This window comes from Mytilus californianus, unplaced genomic scaffold (genome assembly GCF_021869535.1).
Source record: "Mytilus californianus isolate M0D057914Y unplaced genomic scaffold, xbMytCali1.0.p SCAF_12, whole genome shotgun sequence".
NCBI classification, from domain to species: domain Eukaryota; kingdom Metazoa; phylum Mollusca; class Bivalvia; order Mytilida; family Mytilidae; genus Mytilus; species Mytilus californianus.
In genome coordinates, this window is record NW_026262604.1 from 47,564,432 (window position 1) to 47,591,517 (window position 27,086).

General features: G+C 35.6%; 1 protein-coding gene and 1 long non-coding RNA gene across 3 annotated transcripts in view; both read right to left on the reverse strand.

Moving 5' to 3' along the window:
• The window catches only part of LOC127721929 (uncharacterized), a 249,551-nt gene that overhangs the window by 10,763 nt on the left and 211,702 nt on the right, over positions 1-27,086 (reverse strand). The window lies entirely within an intron of this gene.
• On the reverse strand, positions 699-4,016 carry LOC127721931 (uncharacterized). Its single transcript, XR_007991534.1, has 3 exons — positions 3,954-4,016; positions 2,555-2,594; positions 699-974 (listed from the first exon to the last, which is right to left on the reverse strand). It is a non-coding gene; the product is annotated as an uncharacterized LOC127721931 (long non-coding RNA).

Sequence of the window (27,086 nt, forward strand, 5' to 3'; positions counted from 1 at the left end):
ATCTTTAATAGTGCTATAATACAGAGGTCCTTCGAATATAAATGTTAGTATTGATGATGATCCCTCAATAGAACATACATGTTCAATTGCATGTGGAGGACAGGACATATCTACAATTACAAATAAGAATATACAAGTGTATGCACCTTATATATTTGGGTGCCGAACACACAGCTTTTCTATTCTCATATCATTCGGCCAAATAAAACTTGGAGATAAACACAAGCCGTGGAATATAAAGTCGTTGTCAACTTAATTACTATTTTGGTTTAATTGTATATCATATATTAAACATACTATTTGGAGTAACTTTGTCACATACTTTATTTCTTTAGTATTCCATATGATCATGTAACATAGACGTTAAAATGCAATATATGATGCATCTAACGTTGAGAAATATAACAATTGTGATTTAACATTTGTTTAACATTTCAGTTTTGTGGTGTGTGTGTTTACTGGAATCAATGATAATTCCACTGTATGCTATATAAAACATTACAATATTCTGGACACATTTTCTCAGATTACTCAGTCATCTCGTTCTACATATTTATATATATATATTGATTTATTTACTTCGTATGTATCATTTGACACTGACGATTATCAACTGACATCTTAATAAATTGAAAAAAAAAATGTTTTAAAACCAATCAGATAGCACGTTTGCATAAAAACGGTAAACTTACTCGTTATGTTTAGCTTTAATGCAGCTGATAGACCTTGATCGTCTAACCAGTAAATCCCTGTGTCATTTGTTGTTACATTTGTTTTCTGAATTTCTAAAATATTCGGACGTACTATCATGTCGTATTTGTTGGTGATAACCTTTTTATGGTCTGCATAACAGTATATATATCTTTCGTTGAAACGGACATCTATCTCTGAGTTAATGATTTTGAATGCCAGATTTACCGTTGACCCTTCCGTTGTGTGAACTGTGATGATTGAATCGGCGAGTTTTGATTGGTCTGAAATAATTAAAAAAGAATAAAAATACTTTGGAATGAAAATTATAATTTAGCTCCATATTTTATGTTTTTAACATTTTTGTATATATTTATTTACTGATTCTTACTTTTGTCTCCATGTTTACTATGAGTAAGGCTCTCCTAGAGTTTTATTCAGGACCAAGATAAACCTGCTTTTATAAAAACATTTTCACGATGATAAGTAAGAACGTTACTGGTCAGACTGGGGTAAAAAACAAAAATGTGTCTGTTGACCTCCTGTTGACCTGCTGTTTACTCTGTCTTTTTATTTAAATGGTATCTATTAAATGATATTGCTACAGTGGCACTCCGATGATCACTAATGGCTTAAATCCAAGTCAATTAAACACTTGTGGATAGTTGTCTGATTATATCAGATTGTACACTTTTTGGAATTATTACAGATTCTAAGTGCATGCTTTTTAATTTATTTGAAAAACATATCCCACAACTTCCGTGGCTAATTTAAAAACACGAGTCGAATACAAATAAGGATAAATTTTAAAACAAAATATTTCTGGACAGTCAGTATTTTAGTTTACACAAATATGCACAGGTTTTTTTACACTCGAAATTATATTACTAAATAAATGATCACTCCATTATTCGTCACTTAAATGGGAAATTCCCATGTATTATCATATGTACATGTTAGGATATGTTTTATATTTTTGAAGAAAAAGAGGAGGTACTGCGTCTCAAAACAAAAAGAGAAAAATATCAGTTTTGTCAGGATTATATGTCGGTTACGATGTAGACGACCAATCATACGGCTCCTTCCAGATCATCGTTGATAACATGTTCACATCTATTTATCAATAAATGAGACAAAACGAAACAACTTTCTCAAATATTGAAAAACATGATGTTTCCGTCCTTTTGTTTCGATGAATTGGTTAATTGATGTATATATGTATTAATTGATTGAGTGATTAGAAGTGTGCATTTTGTTTTGAAAACAAAGACAACAATGAACTATTTCCTTCATCCGATTAATCTACCTCAAGGTCGGGTTGCATGCTACGAGAAGTCAATGACACCACTTAATATCTCAAACTTCATAAGTCTATGAAACCATACAACCGAATCAGTATTCATCTGCAGCAAACTCCTATTTTCTACTTCATTTAACAAATCCGTAGCGTATACCTTGTTGAAATAATAAAACATACATATTTTGAATCAGCATCTACTTACCTTTTTGCAGGGCATGATATCCTTTTTATCGCTTTGCTCTTTTTTGTTATCTATGTAGTGCATTAAAAATTTGCTTGCTATTTACATTTTTGTAAGTGGCCATATGAAACCCGCCTGCGAGTGTGGGATATTTTGCTGTGTTGAAGACCCATTGGTGGCCTTCGGCTGTTTTCGGCTCTTTGGTCGGGTTGTTGTCTCTTTGATACATTCCCTATTTCTATTATCAATTTTAATCTATTGGTAGTCATGGCGTTTCCGGTTTCTCTCGATATATAAGTTTTGAGTGTTCTTTGGCATCACCGGCCTCATTTTTTTATACCTGTATTTTTAAGCCCTTTTCAATATCCTGAATATGGTCTTACCTTGGAGAAATAACCATATAAGACAAATCTTCATGTTTATCTACAAAGAAATACATTATTTATGATTAAAACTTATTAAAACTGGGTTTCAAAAACATTAGGTTGTGTCAAATCTAGATAAGTAATTCTTTTCTTAGGGTTACTTTAATACTTCGATTGATTTCAGCATATATAGGATTAACAGGACAGACACCCACACCTGTTATATGTCTTAGTAAATAATATTATTGAATGATTGTTTCAAATATCACACAGGTCATGATTTGTTCACGAATAAAGTGGCTTTAATAATTTCAAGTTATATAATGTCACATCAATAAAATACAGGCAATGGTTGTTTATATAAAACACCATTGGCAAAACATAAGTAGGGAATTTAAAAAATGATTTGACCAAAACATCTGTTAGTCCAGGAGTATGACATTACCTTGACTGTACCAAATCGTCACCGAGAGTGTTATTATATTAATAGTATATATTTTGTTTCTCATTTCTCGTTTTTTTTTTAAGATTAGACCGTTGGTTTTTCTGTTTGAATTGGTTTACACTAGTCATTTTGGGACCCTTTTTTATAGCTTGCTGTTCGGTGTGAGCCAACGCTTCTTGTTGAAGGCCGTACTTTGATATATGATTGCTTACTTTTTATACATTGGGACTTGGATGGAGAGTTGTCTTATTGGCATTCATACCACATCTTCTTATCTATACGTATTGATGAGAGTGTTAGCATGCATGTGAACAAGGTATATTTAACAAGCACTACGCTTACTTTTTTACTAAGTAGTCAGAGCTTTTCGTATAAATTCAAAAGAACCGTACGTACATGTTGTTTTTTTTTCAAAAACCGAACCAAATCTTCTTTAAAATATAAACTATTTCAACGATAACGATATGAACTCCAGAATATATAAACTTCATAAGCCTTGAAAACCAGGAAGCCTTGAAAACCAGGAAGCCTTACGTAAAAACTAGTGTATACATACACATGGTGTTTCATCGACATGCATTTTACCCTGTTGGGTGTTCCTGTAAATTTCCTGTGAAATGCAAAACCTGCATTGATATGAGGTTCCAAAAACGCATCAAAACTTTTTGAGTTTTCAAGTGCACTCTTTGAGCAGAATAAATAAAACAAGGAGATGTGGTATAATTACCAAATGACATTGAAACTATGGGTCACTTTATATCTTTCGGCGATTAGCAATATCCATACCGCATTGAAAGCTACTAAAAGCCCCGACATAACAAATGTAAAACCAGTAAAATATATTGACATGCTAAATCATAGAAATACAAACTATACGATGAGGTATGTATAATTAGGTACAAAAAATATAGCAATTATTAGGAACTATGTGAAAGGAGAAAAGATGAAAAATGGACACAAAATTAGGCTTACCATTATCAATTTCTATCTATATGCACTGGGTTATAATTCCTTGTTGTTGTTTCGTTTCTAGCAACACAATATGTAACAATCGTTTCATGTTTCCGTTACTTTTTATTCAAATTTATAAATGTAAGTGTACATACTAAAGGAAATAATTGTTAATACTCCAAAACAATAGTTAAGGATCAATTCAATTTTGAATATTTAATTTAAACATCTGTCATTTCCGAAACTAAGCCAAAAGTAAAAACTAAAGTCTTTCATGGTAAATTTTAGAGATAAAATGGCATGTTTTCGACTTTATATATATATAAATTATACTAGAAACACACCCGCGAAATCGCGGGCATTTAGAGTGTGGTTGAAAGTATGTAAACTGTTGTAGGATGATTTTTTGTAAAAGATTTTATGACTGGAGAATTTCAATAGAGGTATCAAAAGTTATAGGTACTTAATGAAAGGACATTTTTTTAGCCCTCCCCCTTTTTTCCAAAGTCCGTTATTTTTTTGTTTTCTGTTTTTCTGTTACTATGAACATACATATACTATGAATAAAGTGTATTTGCTATTTACTATCAATTCCAAGTTGTAATATTATCCTAGGCGATATAGTCATTATAGAGAATCTCTATATAATATATCAGTGACAGCCGCGGATAGTAAACTTTGAATTGATAGTAAATAGCAAATACACTTTATTTATAGTATATATATGATCATGGTATACAGAAAAACGCGAAAATAATTGTCCTGTCCCCACGTACTATAAAAATTATGTGTAATTTTATAAACAGTCCTAAACGGAAGTCTAGTCCATGACTTAAAAGTCCGTCCGATGACGGAAACAATATTCGGACGCCTTTATTTTCGTTTTTCTCCCAGAATAACCGAAACTGAATAATCATAAGCGAGGATGACAAATGCGACTATGCATGGTACCTATAGGACACAGATGCATGATGATTAATTTATTGTGGAAAGAAGAGAAGCGACACACAAAATGAGGTCTTCTCATTTAAAAGTATAGATATCCCTTTGGTATATTCCGCCTCTCTTTAATAATCATGATAATATTTTGGACATGCATGTAAAATGAAAATTCTTTTTTTACATTATACCTTATATAAATCAAAATAATAACAGAAAAGAAAAATAAGACTTAAATCTTAAAAAATCATATTATTATGTGATAATGACTAAGGTTTTGTTTATGACTTCGTCAAGGATGCTGGTAAGAACAAGTATCAACACAAATTAATGAAGGTAGAATATTTCATATTTTTGATTAACTTTTTACTTTCTTGAATTTAGATATAAAGTCGATATTTTGAATTTTTAGATCAAGTTTATTCCATTAACGTACCGTGGAAGAAAGAACAGACCCCGTATAAAGGGATATTCTTCAAAATGAAACGATTATGTCTTGAACATTTCTAAACGGATATTTGATTGTACTAGTACACATTGATTGACAAGATTAGATAGGTACTAGGGTGCACATTTGTGATTCAACTTCTGTAATATTGTCCATTTTTTCTTTCAAGTAAAGATTTCAAACACCAAACTTAAATGGTCAATTTAGGTAAGAATTGGTAGGCCTTTTACAATTTATTGCAACTGCATACTTGGTTTTATAAAACAGAACGGCAAACTTAGATACAAATATTTTGTTTATGGGAGGGACAATTTGTACTTTGTAAAAAAACATTTTGATTCAAATAAAGAATACTATGAAACTGACATTATCAAGCATTGATAACATATTCTGTTATGTTTTGTGGACATTTGTTTCCTAAAAACAATTACCTAACTAAACCACTCGTAGAGTAAGATATCTTATACACTTTTGTTGTTGTTTTCATTATTTGTAAAGGACTATTATAATGTAGACATATTTTTTATACCATTGTGTATATCTTATTTTAATTTATGCATTGTTGTCATCCAACTTTTATAGTATACTGAAATATACTAAAATAATATCAATAAATTATCTACTAAAAACGTAACAAACGTGAAATAAGATGGAACTGAATATGTGTCCCGTGTTTTTATAAGTTTAACGACCGTTTTTATTCAATAATACTGCAAGGACATGGTAACAGTACTCAAAGCAGAAATAGAACTTTCAAACAAAGAGTGTAAAATTTTAATAACTTATTCATATGCGTTATTTTTTTTTATCTTGTTTGTTCTGTTGTCCTTCGTTAATGTGCATATTATTTATGGTTCATTTTTCTTTGAAAAAAAACCGGATGTGTTACCATCAATACGCGAAAGAAGCAGATGATATCAAAACCTGTATAAAAGTGTAATAGAAGGAAATTTTGACTGGTTTATACTTAAAAATAGTTATCATTGAAAAAAAATTAGGAAAATATGAATACAACTGAAATACTTGCGAAAAAAGACTAAAGCGTTGTCATCGTATGTACTTTTGCTCGCTTAAACCAGATGAACACTTACTTCTTAAAGGAAACACATTGTTTAGAATACATTTTTGTACTTTCAAAATTGTCTGCTACTAAAGACAACAGTGACAAAGAAGCTGTTAAATGTCTATCATCCCTTCACGATTAGTATGTTGTTGTTCCTGCGAACAAAGCTTCAAATAATATTGTCTTTGTGTGTACATCGTACTACTACGAGTGTCTTGTAAAAAAATAGGAATAAATGAGCACTCAGGTAATCCCACATACAATAACATATCATTTGACAAGGATGAGATGTTGGCGAATCACAAGTCCTTCATGGCTTCACTGCACATTACATTGAAATGCAAATCGGATGACTTACCTTATTTGTATAGAATACATAAGCTTCACAAAATTCTGCAAACACAACGGTACATTGCCGGGTCATTTGATTGCTCCTCCAAGTAATTGTCCATTAGATTTGACAAAAAAATCTGTCCGCAACGAAAGAGGAAATTTAGAAATACTGTGAAACTGTTTACTCGTGTAGTTGTATTAACCATATGTGGATTAAAAAAAAATCTAAATAACTTCTGGATAATTTTAAATCTCGATCTTTTTCTGAAATAAGCTCTACCAAACATTTGATATTTCAACCGTGTATACCACCATTCCCAATGTGAAATTGAAAATTGTCTGAAAGAAATAATCCCCTATGCTTTTCAACATAAAAATGGTAGCATAAATTATAAATGTATTACTTTGGGGTACAATACGGCATATCATTTTAATAGTGAACAAAAATGTAAAACATGCTACATAAAGGAACAAGTGATCCGTATGTTGGAGTTTCTTATTGACAACATCTTTGTTGAACTTGGAGGTAGACTTTTTCAACAAATTGTGTGCATTCCTTTTGGAACGAACTGTGCGAATCTCCTTACCGGCCTCTTCTTATTTTCATATTAGTCGGAGTTTCTTCAGACACTTGTAAAATGCAAGAAGATCAAAGAAGCCAGATCATTTAATTGCACATTCATATATATTGATGATTTTCTTTCCATTAACAATCAAAATTTTTCTGATTGGAATCCATTAATATATCTTCCAGAAATAGAAATAGGGAACAATAGACACGTCTTCCTCTGCTTCATTTTCAGGCTTAGACCTCGAATTTGACATAAGCGGTCATCTCAGTACCAGAATCTATGACAAACGAGACGATTTTAATTTATTTTGAAATTATCAATTTCCCCCACCTTAGTAGCAATATACCAACCTCGCCTGTATATAGAATATATACTTTTCCCAACTCATTCGGTATTCAAGAGCTTACATCCCGTTATTGTATTGTTGTGCTATCATGGTAAATTTTTTGTATCTTTATTTTTCGTTTTTTTTTCTAATATGCTTTGTCTGTATGCCTTTTTGTTTTTCTTTGTTGACATATTTGGTTTTTTGTTTAGTGATTAAGATAATAACACAATGTTGACTGCTGTACCCCTAATTTTGACATTTATACCTACATGTATTATATCTGTTTTGGTCACCCATTGTTGTCTATAATAAAATTTGTATGCGACTGTCATACAAGTGAAAGATTTAGCTAGCTATAAAACCAGGTTAAATCCAGGTTTAATCCATCATTTTCTTCATATGAAAAAATGTCTGTACCAAGTCAGGAGTATGACAGTTGTTATCTATGTCTTTGATGTGTTTGAGCTTTTGATTTTGCAATTTGATTAGGGACTTTCTGTTTTGAGTTTTCCTCGAAGCTCGGTATTTTTGGTATTTTTCTTTTTCTACATATGTGTATATTATAATACTACATTCCGAACTTTCCTTGGTATTCGTCATATATTTTCAAATGTTGCTGATCTGTTTTTACACAATTTATATAAGCTAATGTCTCTCAATCGATGTATGACTTTTGAACACCGGTATACTACTGTTGGCTTTATTAAGCTATTTTACATGATGATGTCTTTGGATTCTTGGACCAAGCATCTACCCTTTTTAATTTCTAGTGGTAGCTCACGGTTTCGTCATTTGTAAATAACTATCTCAGCTTCCTATCACCAACGAGGACTTAGGGTTAAACTCAAAGTTATTTACAAAAATATTTTTTTACTATTTTCCACAGATCAAAGACTTCTTTTGTCACTGCATAAATCATTTTTACGTATTTTAAAGGGGCATTAGCTGACAAATTAATGTTCATCGACTTTGACTCAAATTTTCATCTTTGATTTATAACATACTAAAACGCATATCCAAATTATAGAAAGTCTAAAATAAACAATTTACTATTCATGGACTCGATAATATGTATCAGCATTTCGTGTGTGGTTTAATCTAGTCGCCATCTAATCAACCAACGAAGTGATCTCCGGCGACTTTCGACGGTCATATGGCCGATATAAACATAAACATATATATTAAAAGATAGCGAACACGTGCAATTGAATATTTCTAGGTCGTTTGATTTCATTTTCCATTTAAAAGCTGAACACGCCTAGTTTATGCGTAACTCATCTATACATAAGGAGTTAATTTGAAGGTCACATGAATACGGATTCAATGAGGTTAAATTATTTACTTGAAAGTTACTTATTCATCAGCAATGATGATTTGCTTATTTTGACAAAATTAAACCAAAACTGGCTGCAGAAAGAGATTTATTATTTTACTATTTCTCTTTCATTTATGATTGAACATAAACAATCATATTTTATTTTTTGTATATCTCGAAGCTAATGCCCCTTTAACACATTTAGAACGTATATTACATTTTTTTTATTAATAATATACTTGATTTTGAACTTATTTGGATTTTTTAAAAAGAAATTTCAATATCAAATATCTAGATATTTTGTTCACACATTAAGAAGTCCTTATTTTCCTTTGTTATTGTGTTAGGCATATTTGATGCTTTAAGTAAAAAAGAGTTTATCCTTTCAACAGTTTAACCTATATAACACCACTATTTTACTATATTTATTTAAAACAGAGTATGATATAAGTTATCTAGCTAATTGTCCTCTACACCCTAATCGCCTCAGTGGTCGTGTTGAATCTAGTTTGCCTCGAGAGCGGGATTTGAAGGGTTTCAACCACGTCCGAGTCTTTTCAGACAATGAGTATTTGCTGGTTCTCTGCTAAGTATGCGGCATTAAGGAGTAAGACCAAAGAATGGTCGGCTCTTAGTCAGAAGTATGTGTCCGTGTAGGGTTACATGTCTTTCTATGGACTGCTTTCTTGTGAACAAGCACGTTACAAAAATGTCGGTCTATAACGGAGAAGGGTTAATATTCATATTCAAATAACATGTTCTCGTCCTGAAAATTGTATTTCCCACCATACCTTACGAAGCCATATATGTACATCATCACAATATCCTCTACATCCAGAATTCGAGGATTAAACTCTAACAAATAATACATAATCACAAAATTTACTGTGAAATTTTTCTAAAACATGTGAATCCGTCTCTTTGATCACCTATATTTTCTACAGTATTTATCAAATTATGTTCGGAGGAAAATAGCCAATTTGTCAGAACCATATAATTTTATAGAATTTATAGTGTGTTTGGAAAGATGAAATCTAATTTTGACATATGGAGTGACATTATTGAATAATTTTATTTATCATCAATAATGCTTTGAAATTTTTTTTTGTAAAAATCTTGTTAAGCTGCTGAAAAAGTTCAAGAGGCAGTCACGATAATATTTATATTGTTAAACGTTTTCAATACATTTGTTTTCTTTGATTTAATTTGAATGTTTGAATTACATCAAGCCTTGTTCAAACTAGAACTTTTGCCATCTTAAAATTAAGTTTCATTTTCCGTTCATCGGGAAAATTTGCAAAATTATCAATTGTGTTCTACAACCCCTTTGCTTATATCAATAAGAAGAAAGCAGTAAAGTGACTTCGAACTATTTTTCACATTCGTCTGTATTATTGTCTCATGAACAAATATGTGGCCACTATTTCTACAACTTTCTACAAACCAAGTTTGCTCAGGCTTTATATCAGCATGAGCTTTTAAAAACTTCGAAAGCCAATTATTTTAAATTCGGTTAATCATGTTCAACTATATAACATTGTTATCATTTATTGATGTTCCTCTAAAATTATATGGATCGTGTATTGATCCAGATTTATGTAAAGGATGTATATAACTGTTCCTTAATATATGAGTTTATTGACCATACGCGTATGGTCATGACGACAAACAGTAATCAACCAATCAAATCACATGTAGTCACAACATATTTTAAAACACCTCTTTCCATGCTTTTATTGACCTATTAGACATAAGAGATTACGACAGCAAATAGCAAGACAGTATAACAAAGATTATTATTTGCAAGTATAACATCGTATACATTTTCTAAATCATAAACATAATTTGGAATTTGATTGTTAACTATTATAACTAATTCTTATTGTCTTCGTTGTATTCCTAAAAGTCATATACTCATGTAAAATAGGATATGTTCATCCTTTTGGAAAAAAACCTGAACAGTATTTACTTTGACGACGATTATTTCTTATATTTGTGTTTGTCGCATGTTTGAATGTTTTCATTTTGAAATTCATAATACATGATTTTTTGTCATCTGTCCTGTAACATTAGGACGATGAGGTATGATTGCCAATGAGACAACTCTCCACCAGAGACTTAATGACATAGAAATAATAACAATAGATCACCATACGGCCTTCAATTAGTTCGTTTATTAGGTCAAAATTGGTATCTTCTGTGATCTAATTTCTGCAAATTTTGTTAACATTGGTATTGCCAAGATATATTAAACGTCAAGGCCGAGTTATGGTTAATACGACGCCACGGTATTCGAAATGGGAACGTTAAATCCGATGACTAATTTTGGGCTATTGTCTCTACACGTTAAATACCATTGAAACAACTCTCTCGGAGATTGCTAGATTGTCTGTTCCATGGTATATTGTCTAGCGCTGTTCAGCAAAATATCATTTTCCAGTATTTTGTGTATGCATTTAGTAATTACGAGCATTCTTAAATAGGGTGCAGTTGGTTATTTGATAAAGGCAAAACACCACACAATTATTTGACAATCCAGATAATATAAGACAAATGTTTGGTTTGATTTTTAATTTTTTTTTTCATTGAATCAATGCCAAATGTTTCATTCAGACAATATACACAATTGTTACAATGTCCAAATATTCTATTGCGGACATAATTGTATTAAAAACAATAACAATAGACATATTGATTGTAAACTTCCTCTATTAAAACATTTTGGGAAAATACATAAAGGAAATTGAAACTGTGGTATTATATTTTAAGTATCATTTTATTAGATTAAAACAAACTTTAAATGAATAAAATAAAGTATATTGTAATGATAATTTTTTTGTGTCTATCAAAAACAAAAAAAAAGTATATATTTTTATCTTCTTCCAGAAAACATGGAAAACAGTGTCAATTCTCAGCTTTTATTAAGAAGGACATAGATCTCGCCGTTTCTTACATGTTTCAAGACAGAAAGGAAACTTTTATTTTTAAATATGTAGAGAAAGTAACAGAGATGGCAAATCTCAAACTGTTTATGTGAAAATTTATGAAACCTATTGATGGAAATGTGTACAAAGCAGAAACGAATCATAAATGCTATTTTGTTTTTATTATTGCTAACCTGTTACTGTCAGAGTTTTCGAATTAATAAAAACATCGAAATAATTTCAGAATTTGCAGTTATTAAAGGTACAGAGTACTTCATCATCTAGATCTACTTCAGTTACTTAGAAAACTGACTAACAATCTGACGTCAATTGTTACAATGACCTAATATTCTATTGTTATTGCGGACATAATTGTATTAAAAACAATAACAACAGACATATTGATTGTAAACTTCCTCTATTAAAACATTTTGGGAAAATACATAAAGGAAATGGAAACTGTGGTATTATATTTTAAGAATCATTTTATTATATTAAAACAAACTTTAAATGAATAAAATAAAGTATATTGTAATGATAATTTGTTTGTGTATATCAAAAACAAAAAAAAGTATATATTTTTATCTTCTTCCAGAAAACATGGAAAACAATGTCAATTCTCAGCTTTTATTAAGAAGGACATAGATCTCGCCGTTTCTTACATGTTTCAAGACAGAAAGGAAACTTTTTTTTTAAATATGTGGAGAAAGTAACAAAGATGGCAAATTTCAAACTGTTTATGTGAAAATTTATGAAACCTACTGATGGAAATGTGTACAAAGCAGAAACGAATCATAAATGCTATTTTGTTTTTATTATTGCAAACCTGTTACTGTCACAGTTTTCGAATTAATAAAAACATCGAAATAATTTCAGAATTTGCAGTTATTAAAGGTACAGAGTGCTTCATCGTCTAGATCTACTTCAGTTACTTAGAAAACTGACTAACAATCTGACGTCTGCAGGCAAGACTTGGTGAATTATGCTTTGCAGGCAAGTTTCACAATCTGATTAAAATCAGGTCGTTCACTTTCCTCTGTAATATGTGTATGTTGTCTATGTAAGATCTAAACACATCCTCTAAGGGTCAATGTTTGGTAACCTTAAAGCATCCAATCAAATATTTTCTACAAACTGTTTCGGTATTTGTTACATTGGTATGTCAAACATAATATTGGGTTAATTGCAAAAAAATACATTTCAATAAATGTTCAGTAATTTAATTAACCAACATCTAGTTTTATGACGTTTTTGTAAATTTTTATGCACTGACCGAATTGTAAACTCTCATCAACAAAGCAAAATGGTATTGTTATATTGGGTATTTTTAAATATTATAAAATAATTTATATAACTTTAATCATTATCTTAAACGACGTATAAAGAAGAATATTGATTCAATTGCGTTTACACATGTTTGTGTGGGAAAATGTAATCAAAGTGCCATTGCATCCTTTGAAATTATTGGCTGATTTATCCATCTTGTCCGGTCAATTGTTTTTACCAACATGCTTCCCTCTTTCCACATGAAAATACAATAATTGGTCGTTGCCTATTAATTGCGGATTTTTTTTATTATTAAAGTGGATGTAACTTCATGCTTTTTTATTACGTATAGAATGAACTCACAAACTCAAAACTGATTACGGTTGAATACAGGCTTCTCATGCCAACTCACCAATCAAAACAAAATAAAATGATTTCACGTTCTATATTATAAAAGAAAAAAAACATGTTTTATTCGGGTTAACCACGTTAAACCATCATTTTCTTTCGAAAATGCATATAACAATTCATGAATATGACAGTTGTATTCCACTCTGTCCATTGGTCGATAGCGTTTGGTTTTGTCAGTTTTTATGGACTTTCCCTTTTTGAATTTACCTTGGAGTTCGAAATTTTGCTTAACTTTTTTGCTTAAAAAAAATGTTGTTTTATTGTAATCAATGACAAATACTATATTCAGACAAAATAATGTTTCTCAAACGCAATATAGAATTGACCAAAGTTACAATGACCTACTATTGAATCGTCATTGTAGACATATTTGTTTTTGGAAAACAAATAAACACACGAAAAAAGTGATATATATATTTTAAACTTACTTTATTAAAGAGTTAAGAGGAAATTAATAATAGAATAGAAAACTATGATATCCGATTATTCGTAGCATTTTATTATTACAATGTTAATCTTTGAATTGATTGAAAATCTAGTTTAATGATAATGCTTATATCTATTAAAACTTAAAGTTAAGCAAACTTTATTCTAGTTTAAATGAAAGTTTACTGATATCATTTAACCATCAATATATTAACCACAACAATGGAAATGGTCGCTATAGTTGACAGCAAACAGCGAACTGCATTTTAACTTATGAAATATATAATCAAAATGTTTGAATGAAATTGGAAAGCAATTTAATAATGCGTGGTTGTCGTTTGTTGTTGTGGTTCAGAAGTGTTTCTCGTTTCTCGTTTTTTATATAGATTATAATGGTTTACTTTTATAAATTTTGACTTGGATGGAGAGTTGTCTCATTGGCACTCATACCACATCTTCTTATATCTATAGACGGTTGGTTTTCCTGTTTGAATGGTTTTACACTAGTCATGTGTGGGGCCCTTTATAGCTTGCTGTTTTGTGTGAGCCAAGGCTCCTTTTCCGGACATAATTGTATTAAAAAACAATAACAATAGACATATTGATTGTAAACTTCCTCTATAAAAACATTTTGGGAAAATACATAAAGGAAATTGAAACTGTGGTATTATATTTTAAGTATCATTTTATTAGATTAAAACAAACTTTAAATGAATAAAATAAAGTATATTGTAATGATAATTTGTTTGTGTCTATCAAAAACAAAAAAAGTATATATTTTTATCTTCTTCCAGAAAACATGGAAAACAATGTCAATTCTCAGCTTTTATTAAGAAGGACATAGATCTCGCCGTTTCTTACATGTTTCAAGACAAAAAGGAAACGTTTTTTTTTAAATATGTGGAGAAAGTAACAGAGATGGCAAATTTCAAACTGTTTATGTGAAAATTTATGAAACCTACTGATGGAAATGTGTACAAAGAAGAAACGAATCATAAATGCTATTTTGTTTTTATTATTGCTAACCTGTTACTGTCACAGTTTTCGAATTAATAAAAACATCGAAATAATTTCAGAATTTGCAGTTATTAAATGTACAGAGTACTTCATCGTCTAGATCTACTTCAGTTACTTAGAAAACTGACTAACAATCTGACGTCAATTGTTACAATGACCTAATATTCTATTGTTATTGCGGACATAATTGTATTAAAAACAATAACAATAGACATATTGATTGTAACTTCCTCAATTAAAACATTTTGGGAAAACACATAAAGGAAATGGAAACTGTGGTATTATATTTTAAGTATCATTTTATTAGATTTAAACAAACTTTATATGAATAAAATAAAGTATATTGTAATGATAATTTTTTTGTGTCTATCAAAAACAAAAAAAGTATATATTTTTATCTTCTTCCAGAAAACATGGAAAACAATGTCAATTCTCAGCTTTTATTAAGAAGGACATATATCTCGTTGTTCTAACATGTTTCCAGACAGAAAGGAAACTTTTTTTTAAATATGTGGAGAAAGTAACAGAGATGGCAAATCTCAAACTGTTTATGTGAAAATTTATGAAACCTACTGATGGAAATGTGTACAAAGCAGAAACGAATCATAAATGCTATTTTGTTTTTATTATTGAAAACCTGTTACTGTCACAGTTTTCGAATTAATAAAAACATCGAAATAATTTCAGAATTTGCAGTTTTTAAAGGTACAGAGTACTTCATCATGTAGATCTACTTCAGTTACTTAGAAAACTGACTAACAATCTGACGTCTGCGGGCAAGACTTGGTGAATTATGCTTTGCAGGCAAGTTTCACAATCTGATTAAAATCAGGTCGTTCACTTTCCTCTGTAATATGTGTATGTTGTCTATGTAAGATCTAAACACATCCTCTAAGGGTCAATGTTTGGTAACCTTAAAGCATCCAATCAAATATTTTCTACAAACTGTTTCGGTATTTGTTACATTGGTATGTCAAACATAATATTGGGTTAATTGCAAAAAATACATTTCAATAAAATGTTCAGTAATTTAATTAACCAACATGTAATTTTATGACGTTTTTTTAATTTTTATGCACTGACCAAATTGTAAACTTTCATCAACAAAGCAAAATGGTATTGTTTTATTTGGTATTTTTAAATATATTATAAAATAATTTATATAACTTTAATCATTATCTTAAACGACGTTTAATGAAGAATATTGATCCAATTGCGTTTACACATGTTTGTGTGGGAAAATGTACACAACCCTCGAATATCGTATCAACTTGGAGATATATACTATGTATGCAGGCGCTGCTGGAATGTTGCTACATAGAAATAGAAAGTTCACAAAAGGGATGCTTCCCTCTTTCCACGTGAAAATACTATAATTTGTCGTTGCCTATTGATTGCGGATTTTTTTTATTATTACAGAGGATGTAACTTCATGCTTTTTTATTACGAATAGTATGAACTCACAAACTCAAAACTGATTACGGTTGAATACAGGCTTCTCATGCCAACTCACCAATCAGAACAGAATAAAATGATTTCACGTTCTATATTATAAAAGAAAAAAAACATGTTTTATTCGGGTTAACCACGTTAAACCATCATTTTCTTTCGAAAATGCATATACCAATTCATGAATATGACAGTTGTATTCCACTCTGTCCATTGGTTGGTAGCGTTTGGTTTTGTCAGTTTTTATGGACTTCCCCTTTTTTAATTTACTTTAGAGTTCGAAATTTGTTGAACTTTTTTGATAAAAAAAAATGTTGTAATATTGTAATCAACAGTGGAACTGCGATATCAAAATTACAACAAGGATTTAAGAAAAAAAAAATAGACGTTGTGTTAAAACCCAACCTGAATGTCAAATAAATGTAGTTGATGAAATAAAAACAAATGCATATTTATACCTGTACATACAAGAATGCACAAATCACTACTCAGTAAGTTTAGCATTGGGCCACAAGCAGCTTCTCATAAACGAGATTCACCAATTCCTGATTTCCAAAGAACATCCGTATTGTTCCCAATATGTCATGAAAAAGTCGTACTGTGGATTCATTTATATTCTGTGGATATCAATTTCCGTTGATTTTGTTGGTAACTTGTGGAACTCAACGAAGTACAAATTTTCTCTAGGCTTGTATAGTTTACTGAAGCCTCTAATTCAAATATATACGAAAATGCAATTTTTCGTTAATCCACAAAAATTGGTATCCAGGATAATTAATGAATCAGCAGTATTTGACAAACGCAACGTACGCTATAGATGACGTAGAATATTGGGCATTTATTCTGCAAAGGAAACAAAAGTCAGGATGGCAGCCGTTAGAATATCAAAAGTGGTGAGAATCAGATAGAGTATATAAGTCAACATTATTTTGTATTTTATCAACTGAATTCGAATAAGAAACACACTATCACTAGCTCAAATAATTCCATAGTACTGAAATTTTGTTTCTACTTACCTTTCTTAGTAATTGCAAAATAATACTCGCTTGCGCCTAAACGATTCGTTACTGTAATACAATAGGGTTGCAAATCATCTATGTATAATTCATCACTTTCAATCAAAATATCATAACCAGGAATTCCAACTGTGTTGTCAAACTCATTGTATAACAATGTAGATTTCAAAACGAATTTATTTATTTTTCTTTTTTCACCACACATCCGTCCTAATTTTTCAAGGAATATTTCTTCAACATCAGGACAGCTGTAGACATGAAATGACATTGTAACTGATGACTGGCCCACTTTTCCAATCTTGACGTATCTGTTTTCTTTTGCAAATACAGGTGGACCTTACAATAGAAGAACTCATATATGCTAAAACCTTTGTTATATATATTATTTGTGCAATCTATAAACTTGAATGTTTTCTCCTACTAGTGATGAACGACGATATGAGAGCCTTTCGATTTGCTGGTTGATTGTTTTTTTTAAGATTTTAATTATAATGTCATTGTGTAGGAATGAATATTTTCATACACAGAATTGATCAATGAGTAATCGTTAGGTAATAACAAATTAAATAAATTTAAAACAGCTGGCCTCCGTTTTTTTATGCTCTTGAAATAGCACATCTATTAATGTGCATAACTAATAACATGTTTTTCCTCCAAATAGAGTCACAGGTGACAATTAACATTTACAGTCGTAATTGACCCTTTTAAGTAGGTTGTGGATACGGCGTCTATGTATTTATTTACAATTTTTCGGTGAAAAAAAAATGATTGAGCCATGCTTCGATACTGTATACGAATTAAATTAGCCAAACTAAATTGACATTTAGAAGTTATCCCAGGTACGTAAGTTTTACAAACGATATCAAACACGTACCTAGTAATTCAACATTAGAAGTAGGATACCCCAAACAAACCTGTATTTTACCAAACGTTCAACAAAGTGCTAAGTGATGCAGTATAATAATACGTAATATATTGATATAAGATATAAGAAGATGTGGTATGAGTGCCAATGAGACAACTCTCCATCCAAGTCAAAATTTATAAAAGTAAACGATACTAGGTCAAAATACGGTCTCCAGCACGGAGCCTTGGCTCACACCGAACAGTAAGCTATAAAGGGCCCAAAAAATCACTAGTGTAAAACCATTCAAACGGGAAAACTAACGGTCTAATCTATATAAAAAACGAGAACGAGGAACACTTATGAACCACATCAACAAACGACAACTACTGAACATCAGATTCGCAAATTTATACAATCTAAAAACTATATTTTGCGTTTACTTTTCCGCAAGTTTAGCTTTTATTTAATATGAAATTAACGTTTACAATTGTTGAAATAGATCAATTTCTAACATTGCACCTATTTATTTTTAGTTAGTACCTTTCGGAACACCTGAAATCACCCCTAGTTGTTGGTGGGGTTAAGTCCTTAGGTTTTCTATGTTGTTTTTTTTTTGTGTACTGTTGTTTGTCTTTTCGTCGTTTTTCGTTTTTTTCCATGTGATTTTCAGTTTGTTTTTTATTTTTGAGTTTGAAAATCACTTTGTTATCTTTTGGCTTCATATAAAATCCGTCTGTCTTCTTTCACCTTTTTTCAAAATTTTGCTGAACAGTTACTTACGATAGTTCGATAGTGTCAACACCGGACCTGATATGTTAACAATTAATTGAAAGGTGTACATGCTAAATTTTCTTAAATATATAGCGGTGAATATCATCTGTATTTATGAAACAGTAGTGTGAAAAGGGGGATTCTACACCACCCCCTAATTTCAAGGGCAAAACCTGCATAGGACCCCCAACCCCGAGGCTAAGATGCAATCCGACAGCGTCCCTTCTTAGCGTATAATAAATCATGACTTTTGTGCACAATGGTTTCGTCGACTCAGATGACTTCATCAGCGAAGACACCTTTCAGGAAAAGGTGCAGGACCAGAATCAGGAAGCCATTAAATGGAAAGACTTGCCCACTGAGGTGATCTATAAGATCTTGGAGGTGGCTGAAGTGGATGGTAAGTTTGGAAAAAGCAAAATCCTCACTCTGAAGGACCGTCAAGGAGAAACCAGTAGAGTATGGGCTTGCCCCACGCTCAATAACGAGAAAGATCCTTTGCAAGGAGCCTTCGTACGAAGCACTGGGTTCAAGCTCAGCAAAAAGTCCAAGCAGGAGTATCTCTCATACGATCTGTGAGGAAGTAAAAAAAAAAAAAATAACCGAGGGCTAGAGGTAAGGACGCAAAATTTCCCAATCCAAAGCAGATTGGGAAATTTTGTTGGTCACTTAACACTTTGATCTGGAGGGTTCGGAAATGAGCGGGGAGCGAGGCGTAGCCGAGCTAGGCGCGATTGGAAGAACCCTCCCTAAGGCGCATGCGCATTCAATTCTTCACTAATTGGGGTAGAAGGTTGACGAAGCTGATCCTTCTCATCGTAGTAGTTCTTCAGGCAGACTGCAGGAGCACCGTCTTCACCTGCCAGCTGGGACTTGTAGGTTTTGGCTAATCGCCCGGTGTCTCGATGCTTCTTTTTCTTCTTGGCGACTCGGCGTGAGATCAAGGATAGGATTATTATCCCCGTGGCACATACAGAGGTGAGGGAACCTAGGTGAATGGATGCCACAGCAACCACACCGGTCAGAGCAGACCCCATGGTACCACTGGTCAGCAATAGACTGCCTACGCAGCACCCATCCAGGGCAATAGAGATGACCTTATCCAATCGGTTGTAGATCTTCAACGCATGCTCATATCTCCGGATTTCTGCGGTGAGCTCCTCTTCCATGCATGCGATATGACTGGCATCTACTTGATCCATTTATTTATAGGAGCATACCGAGGAGGGGAATATTTTTGAAGGGGCTGTTAGCACCTAAGATCAGACCGGCTCCGTCGTGGAATTGCTGACCACGCTTCAAGTAAAGTCCATCACCATAGGTGATCCGGCGTTTGAGGGTTTGAGGTAGAGACCGTTGCCACTAGATTTCACTGTGCAAACGCATCCACCACGTTTCAGGTACAATCCAGACCCTAAGGCCTTGTTAACGGCTACACCACCCAGCCCACTTAAGGCTCCAACACCCAAGGCGGGTAGAATGGTTTTTGCTAACATGGGAAGTGCCCTCATTGCCAGCCCCGCCAGCATGGGTAGGAAGCCACCCACCTTCTGCATGTTTTCCTTCAATTTGGTCGCACTCAACTCTAGGACCATGCCACCAGTATCCTTCTGTAGGAGCTTGGCGATTTTTTAGACCTGGCGGGTGGTGAGCCACATCTTGTGTTCGCCTTGCAGGTTTGCGTGGGACAAACGAATGGAGAACGGACAACCTTTCTTGGCAGCCCGTTGTAGTTTATCAGCTTGACCTTTTGTCAAGTTTAAACCATGTTCGTGATAAGTCATTTATCTATACCTCTCGAAGATGAAAGCGGATGGTGAGATGTTCACCCCTGAAATCGATGGGCCTACCGTCTTGATCGGTGAGATACGTTTGCATGCGATTGATGGTTCGCAAGGTCACTGGCAAGTATACTAGATTCTTAGGGGTTTGAATGATCTTCATACCAGGACCGTTTGCGGGAAAGAAGCTGTAGATGGTAGACTGCTGTGTACCATTCACATAACTGCCATGGATGATATCACTATTTACCAGAATGCTGTTGATGCTGATGATATTTACAATGTGTTCCCCTTCCGTATAGCCGTTTGTGATCATATTGAATGTGTAAATCTGCCGCTCGAATCCCAAGACGGTGTTGATGCTATTGACAACGTTGAAGTCTACTTGATAGTGTCTGGCGAGGGTCAGCGTTGCTCTTAGGGTCGCCCGGTAGGCATCGATGATGATCTTCGTTTTGTGTTTGTTGAGCCGTAGCCGCCGCTGGATCTCATTGTTGATGTCTTCGATGTCATAGGAACCTATGCTCAATGCGATGGGAAACCAGTTGGCACCATCGTTGGGGGAGTAGCGGAAGGAATGAATACCTGCATGAATGTTGTGGATGGAGTTATAGGTTTCCAGGTTTACCAATGCCATCTCGTAGGTTTTGGATTCCTTGAGATGCAGTGGGGGGTTGAACCGGGTAAGGATTTGGCTATCGTTTCCAGAGACGATGAAGGAAAACCCATGCTTGGGGTCGGTGTTATTAGCAATTTACTGCAACAATGTGTTGTCCATTTATTTATGGTAGACCATTGTCACATATTTTTTGCTTCCACTCTTATATACCATTATACTGCTCCTTGAGCTGTTTTCCATAGATATCGGCGGGGCGACTGGCAAAGAGGATTTGTAGGTGAATTTTATCCATTTACTTTTAGTACACATCGTTCATCTTTTGACCATCGGATTCAAACTGTAGGATTCTGTCGGAAATGACAAGTGCAAACGCCTCGGTGTTGGCTGGAACATTGCGGGCGAATTCTGCACGGATCTGAATGTCTACCGTAGATTCTTTGAGACGCTCAGACTGATGACTCACATCGATTACAAACAAGGGGTACAAGTCCATGTAATCGGAGGGATTAATACCACCATTACTGAGGAGACTGTCCATGTTGTGGAATTTCTTTCTGAAGTCGGAGGCCTTTTTAAACACTCTGGCGATCCTATTTTCGTTGAAAGCTGCATTATAGTCGACTGCCGGACAACGTTCAGCGTTGAGGGTGACATGGATATTTCGCAATCGACAGTGATCGAACACGGAAGCATTATTGGTTTGGTCACCACTTTTGTTGGTTTGGAAGGCAACAATGAAATATTTAGGCTTTTCGCGACCACTCTTGGCAGCTAGGCGCCAGTTAAACTGTGAGGCTTGGGGAACGACTATGGAATCACACTGTCTCATGCGAAATCCACAGTGGATTTTGGATTTACTTTGGATGGTTTTGTACAGTTGCATCTTATTTTCGTCTGAGGATATGACTTGAGGGACGAACCACGATAGTGTACTCAGGACGATCTTTGCCGGATCGTTGACGGCAGCTGCTCTCAGAATGGCATTAGCATTTGAATCGCGAACGAGTGAGAGTTCGTGCCTGAACCCGTACACTTTTTTGTTGTAATCATCTGCGAATCCAAAAATATGTTTTAGGGGGATAGCAAACGAAAACGATCCTTTGTTGGTGGGCTTGGTGATGGTGTATCCATGAAGGACTGCAAATCCAGTGTTCTCAGCCTCAGCATCGGTGGAAGAATCCTTATACCACAGTTGGTTGAGACCCTGCGATTTGGAGAAGTCGTCGGGGTAGGTTAACATTCCCAGCATAGTGGTGGCAATGCCGGGGTCGTTAATATGTTCGATCTGCTGACCGGAAAGCCTGTAACTGATGCTCTTGAAGAGATACATGATACCATTATGGGTGAGCGACACAAGATCGCCATCGGCATATGCTGTGTCATCATTCTTGAGAAGTCGACCTTCCACCACGAGATAACTTTCGTCGGGGTGTAGGAACAAATCCTGGGTTTCGATGTTGATTCGGATTTCAGCACCGGCATTGTTCAGCTGGGCACCGGCTTGTGGTTCGTATTCTCGAACCTGATATTCCTGGAGACTTTCGTCGATGGTCAACCCTTCGGTGATTGTTAGGATGTCAGACATAATGTATTTATTTATAGCGTTGGACGAAGTCGTGGATGGTTTTGATACCAGAGCCGGAGATAAGATTGTTCAACCGAACTTGCTTTGGCTTCTTGCGTTGAACACTAGGCTGTTGAGGGGTTTTACTGCGTTTTCTTGGGCGGGTCACTTTATCAACCACATGGTCGACGGCTTTGGAGGCTCCTTTTTCAACACCTTTTAAGGTTGCATTGGTGGCAGCACTCATGGCCTTACTTCCTAGGGTTTTGACGGCAGAGGAAGTAAACATGCGTCCAGCCAAACTGGCGATTGTGTCAAACAGTCCTTTACCACCGTAGGCGTACTTTCGAGCGTAACCTTTCTTGATTTGCAACATTTACGATGCTACGATGAAGCGCCTTATATTTATCGATGCTGATATGTCTACCCTTCTTCATAGCATCGATAATCGACACAATTTCGTTGCGCACACCATTATTTCCTGCTCGGTATGCTGCGGCAGACAGTTCCAAGCGATCAAGAAGCTGCTTGGAAGGAAGAAATATGGTTTGCAGCCCACTACCAAACTTATCCTTCTTGTAGATGTGGGACACGATTTCCTTCCACTTGTAACCCTTATTCGCCTTCGGGGTTCTTGAGAGGGTGGAATTGCCTTGATACATGGCACCGGAACTTTTCAGGATTTGTGCATAGTCCTCTCGGTCTTCAGGCTCAAACGATTCTGGATTCTTTTTCACCATGAGTTCCCAGAGGCCAAGGGTTCCTTTGTACCTCACACCATCTACGAAAATATCATCATCGTCAAAAGTAACTGGTGAGCTTCCGATGAAGATACCATCGTTTTCAGATTGCAATCCAAAGGTGTGGTCGGCGGAAGGAGTCATACTGAGTTGCAAATACTGCTGTGCTCGAGGTCCGAGGACGGTGTCTGTAGGTGGTGCGATGGGTAGTGGATCGGCAAACTCGGGCAGTGGAGGAGGGAGGGCTGGCACTGCTGCAGGAAGGTCTGCGATCGTTTTGGTGATTTTTGAAGCTGCTTCCCACTGAGCCTCAACCACAGGCTTGAACACCTTGGAAAGGTCTCGGCTGAGTCCAATATTATCAAGGCGGTATTGCATGTTGCTGGCTTGAATGCTCCGCTTAGTTTCATGCAACTTCTTTACAAGTGCCTCACGCTGCTTAGGGTCGGTAATCTTGATAAATGTCATTTATTTATAGGATCGAACGCTGTTGAACGCCCCTAAGCGTTGGTTCGAAAGCCCTTAAGCGTTGGTTCAAACGCCCTTAAGCGTTGGTGTCAACGCCCTTAAGCGTTGGTGTGAACGCCCCTAAGCGTTAGGTGAAACGCTCCCAAGCGCCTGGGGTAAGGTTCAAACGCCTTTCCCAATCGCTAGGGGTATCGTCCGTATCCGCTGCGGCCCCCTTTTTTCTTTGCAAGATTAAAGTGTCTGCGGCATAGGTCTTTACCAGGGCGGCATGGGTGTGTGCACTGGTGGCCTCGAATCGTCTTGGTAGGGCATTGGGGTTGAGGAAAGCGTTCCACCTTACCATACTGACGGTCAGAGTTCCATGTGTCGAAATCACCTCCACTGCTATAAATCGGGCGGGTGATCGTGCGACCGCATTTCCATCACATACTTATCATATCTACTGGGTTCTACTCAAATTTACATTTGCAGGGCTTGGGTTCCTCTGTGTCCAAATCTTCCTCATTCTCCAAGAAGAAATCTGTGTACTGATCCATTCTTTATCTTATACCTCATAGAACTCATCTAATTTGTATCAGTATTTTCCTGCTGACTTGGGGCTCGTGAGATCGATGGTTACAAATCCATAGGGTTGGGACCAGCAATGCTTACACAGAGCGTCAAATTGTTCCTTGGTAAGATCGTTGCAGTGGTGGAATATGATCGCGATTCTTAGCATCTTGCTGAAAGAGACAGATAAAGTTTGCATTTTCTCGGATCGATTGTCGGGGCAGTTTGAAGTAGTTCTGGCACAGGTAGAAACAATCGACGTTGTTGTGGCGACCGCGCACGTAGTAGTCTTCACATGTGTTCTGTTTGTTCAGCATCAAGTCGTCGAACACCATGAGTTTTTTGCGGCTGGGATCGAGTTCCCGGGGGTCTGGTACATCGCTCCATTGCTCGATACCACTCGGGTGTCGTGGTGGTGGTAAGGCGTCGACCATATCGATCAATGAGTAGGGTGACTTGCCCTTGCACTGTAGGAGGTCTCGGATATCTTCCTTAGGGAAGCCTTTTCCCAGCGCTTGCTGCAACAACTGGTAAATGGATTGGTGAAGTGATTTTCCGAAGACGTACAATCGATCGTAGTCAAGCCATCCATCGCGCAGGAGTAGGTTGTTCAACAGCGTTGTCTTACCACAGTCCGACTTCCCAATGATCAACCCTCTGATCGACCGCTGCGGTAGGAGGTAGTGATTGCTCCTCTTTGGGGCGTTGGCACTGTAGGAAATGTCTTCGACGTTCATTTATTTAAATAACGATGATCTTCTGCGTGAAATGTCGTAGGAAGACGGACACAGTTAACCCTGGCGAAACAATTACCAGCAACGGGCGACGGAGGAAGTTTGTCAACTGCAAGGTGTGCGGTGCCAAGTAGTCTCAGTTTGTTGCTACAACCCGTGCAGGGTTCATGAACAAGCTAATCAACCGATTACCCTTGGAAATGCATCTCCCCGGACACAACTTCACCGGGCCAGGGACTAAACTTAGCAAGCGACTACTCCCCGATGGCACCCTGAAGGCTTGGTCCAAAACCATTAATCGAGTGGACCAGGCTGCATATCACCACGATCTTTGTTATGCCCAGCACAAGGATACAACCGCACGCAACTCCATCTGTGACAAAGCTATGCTAGCCTCGCTTAACACCATTCCCAACCCTACCACACGCAAACTCATGGACCGCAGCATCGTCGGACCCATCATCGGTACCAAAGCTCGATTCGGTCTGGGTGATTTAGCTGAGGAGTTGCACAAACCAGTTCGACGTAAGTTTCAAAAACGCCGTGTGGTAGTGGGTGGTGTGGATAAGACCTGGGCGGCCGACCTTGTTGATATGAGTGCCTTTTCTAGGGATAACAAAGGAAATAAGTTCATCCTGAGCATCATCGATGTCATCTCCAAATATGGCTGGTTGATACCGTTCAAAAACAAGAAGGGGGTGACGGTGCGGGATGCCTTTCAAGCGGTGTTCAAGGAGCGTGTGCCAAAAAAGCTTTGGACAGACAAATGCACTGAGTTTTACAACAAGAATGTAAAACAATTGCTCCAAAAGCATGATATTGAGCTCTACTCCACCGAAAACGAGGAGAAGTCGAGTTTGGTTGAACGCTGGAATCACACCATGAAAGAGAAGATGTTCAAATACTTTTCAGCCAACTCCACGCACACCTATATTGATGTCCTGGACGATCTTGTTCACCAGTACAATACCACCAAGCACCGCTCCATCAAGATGACCCCTGTCGCCGCAAGTTACAAGGAGCATAAAAACAAGGTGTAAAGGAACCTTTACGGCAGCATACCTTCCATGAAACCACCGCGATTTCATACTGGCGACAAAGTCCGAATCACCAAGAAGAAAGGTACATTCGAGAAGGGATACACACCCCGCTGGACCGAGGCAGTATTCACCATTTCCCTAGTGTTGAACACTCAGCCGCCCACCTATCGCCTCAAGGATTTCAGCGGCGAGGAAATTCAGGGATCCTTCTATGAGCCCGAACTTCAAAAGACTGATCAAAACATCTACCGCATCGAGAAGGTCTTGCGCCGGAGAACCCGGGTAGCCGCGAAGCTATCCTTATTTTCATCCGTCATCGTCATGGGTTTGTTGTCCCGATAGATTTTTGTCGATCTCCCCAACTTCCTTCTCCATGCACTCCATGAATTTCTTGGCCGCATCCTCCCCACAGTAGACGACCGATTCCTTGTAGTCGCCTTGGGCATACTTCACGCGGTAGCAGAAACCCGATGGTCGATGTAGCTGGTATGCCTTCGTGTAGGCTCGCGATGGATCGGGTTGGCAGGTATCCAT